Genomic DNA, 2,994 nt, shown 5'->3' on the forward strand with positions numbered 1-2,994 from the left:
TCCACTTCTTGTTCAAATTCCGCTTTTTTTACACCGATCGAACTCCACGCAAAGCGCTAGTGACGGAGGACAGAACCATACATACACTTACTAGCAGCACACTTCTGTTGTTACACGCACGCACGCATCAAGCGCCGAGAGACACTAAGACGAACGCGCTCACCAGCGGAGGTCATGATTCCACGAGATAGGCTAGCCTCTGACCTACATTCTAATCTTGAGGATAAAGCTTGCTCTTGTCGTCATGCCATGCTTCGTTGTCACTACCGTTTGACTATCTCTTTACATTGTTACCATACAATGTACACGGACCGAACTCCACGCAAAGCACTAATGACAGAGGATAGAACCATACAGACACTTACTAGCAGCACAATCTTGTCGTTACGCACGCATGCACGAGCGTCGAGAGACACTAAGACGAACGCACTCACTAGCGAAGGTCATGATTCCACGAGATAGACTAGTCTCTAACCTACATTCTGATCTTGGGGATAAAGCTCCCTCTCGTCGTCATGCCATGCCAATCAGGTTCAGAGATGTAGGTATTCTTTCTATCGTCGTCCTTGGCGAAACAATAGGCAAACACCTGCCATTCCAGGTCCTCTAGCACCGCTTCTAGCACGAAGCTCGTCACATGTGCAATCCACCATGCGGAGTCACATAAATGTCAACGAGATCCTCCAAATTTAGGTTTATTTTTTACACAACAATGAAAAAGTCATTTATATTTTTTTAGATAAACAGCAGATTGAAGCCTCCGCCCCGTGTTATATTATCATTAATGTAACCAGATTCCATATCCAAGTTTACAATAGTTCATGCTCCGAAAACCCAAATCCCAAAGCGAAAAACCAACTCCTGCAAATTGATTCTGAAACTTTTGTTGCTAGCTGCTGAAAGATAAGCTTACCTTATGAATCAGGAAAGGAAACATCAAAATCTGAACAAAGAAAGTTGCAGCAATTGTGTCCATGTGGCACAACCACAATCTGTTGGACCTTATTTTATGGTTTTGTACAAATTGGTGCTCTATGATTCACAAATCGGCGCCGCGGCAGAGGCCGGAGAGGCAGAGTAGGAGCACGCCGACGGCCGCCGCTACAGACTGAGATCGAACCATCTCACTCGCCACCCTGCCCGCGACCGACCAAGGGCTTGGAACTCGCGAGCACCACCAGGAGGAAGAGGGGGACGACGACGACGATGACTGAGCGGCAGTGCCCTTTCCGGCCTCCTTCCACCCCCGTTGTTTTTCCTGTTTTCCGGAAGGGGGGCTCCGTGCGAAGGAACAACCCGGAATCATGCTCCCGATGGGCCCCCAGGGCAGCCCAAACATTTCAATGGGCTTAGTTACATGCTTTTTGTTTTTGTTTTTGCTAAGATTTTTTTGGATAAACAAGACTTTTTTTTTCTTTGCAGGGTTAAAAGGATTTCATTGCTCAATTGTTGGAGAATTCGCTCCTACAACGAAGAGGAAGATTGCAACCAAACTGCAGTATGGCCCTTCGATCGGCCGAAAGCAGCAAGGGTGTGGCTAACAACGTTCTGGTTCCTACTTACATGAGCAATAGAGATATCCCTTTCACCAAGACATCTTACAGCCCACTATTACGTATGTCTGAGAAATACTGTTTCTTGAGCTTTTTGCCAATCGGGACTTTTTGGCAATCTTTACAGATGTTGCGTCTTAAAACATGCACGGTCTGCAAAAACTAAACCAAGTTGAGGATGTTGGGACGCACGCGCGCATGTTACTCTTATATCTGGCCATGGGCCGGGCCGGGCCGGGCTTGGGCCGGGCCTAAAAAAGCCCATGATAGAAAACTGAGGCCCAGGCCCTCCCAGGCCCTACCATCGGACCTACTTTTCAAGCCCAAGCCCGGCCCATCTGGTAAAAAGCCCTGAAAAGCCCTTAGGGCTTAGGGCCGTGGGCCGGGCCTCTTCCTTAAAATGCCAATATGCCAAGCCCAAGCCGGTCCAGGCCCTGCTGGTTGGCTCAAAACTCAGGCCCAAGCTCGGCCCACGGACAAGCTCATCGGGCCTAGGCCCTGGATTTTAGGGCCGGGCCTGGGTGGGCCGACATGGCCGGGCCTGAGATGGCTAGGACTAGTTACTCTTATGTTCCAATGAACTACGGGAAGGAGGCCACCGGCCGAGGCACGCGGGTTTCAGAGTCTTGAGACCCCACCGTTTTCAGGACTGGCAGGTTGGTTTTCACGAACAGCCTGCGCATCTACGAATCAGACAGTGGTTTACAACGCGGTCGTGCCGGCTAACAATGCTCGTACCCTGAAGGAGTAAACTACGGGAGAATACTGGCCGAGGCACACGGGTTCAGAGGTTTGAGACCCACAGTTTTCTGCACTTCGCAGGTTTGGCAAACAACCCGCTGCTGATCCCGTGTCGCTGCATCGGACAGTGGTTTACGACGCCGTCGCGTGTCGGCTAACAATAGATTAGTGCTACTAGTACAAGTGCCCTTTTGCACTGTGGGATCAGGAACAGCTAGCCGAGACTGGTTTCGCCGCCTGTTTCTTTAGTCAGAAGGAAAAGATGTAGCCCCGTTATTACAGACTGGAGACTTGAAGGGCCGCTTTACTCTGGAAGACGACTCCAAAGGGGCAGTTTTGGACACTCGACGTTGTGCATCACACGCGAGCTCCAGGATCCGAGTATTTAACCAAAAACTACCACATTTAATGAAAACGCGACGAAAAATTACCACTTTACGATTTTATGCGGAAAACTATCACTTTTGTTCTAATCCGTGGCAAAAAACTACCAATTCGCGAAACCGCTCGTTTCACCCGCGCTAAGCCCGAATCTAACCAGTTGGGTCCACGGATCAGTTGCCACCGTGGCCAACCAACGTAGACGCGCCGTTAACAGCCGGCAGCGTGCGGCGTAGGGCAGCAACGGCGCGGGGCAAGGCAGCGGGGGGCGTGGGCGGCTCCGACGCAGCGCTCGCGGGCCTTCGCCGGCAGCAGCAGT

Source organism: Triticum aestivum, chromosome 3B, assembly GCF_018294505.1.
Source record: "Triticum aestivum cultivar Chinese Spring chromosome 3B, IWGSC CS RefSeq v2.1, whole genome shotgun sequence".
Taxonomy (NCBI): domain Eukaryota; kingdom Viridiplantae; phylum Streptophyta; class Magnoliopsida; order Poales; family Poaceae; genus Triticum; species Triticum aestivum.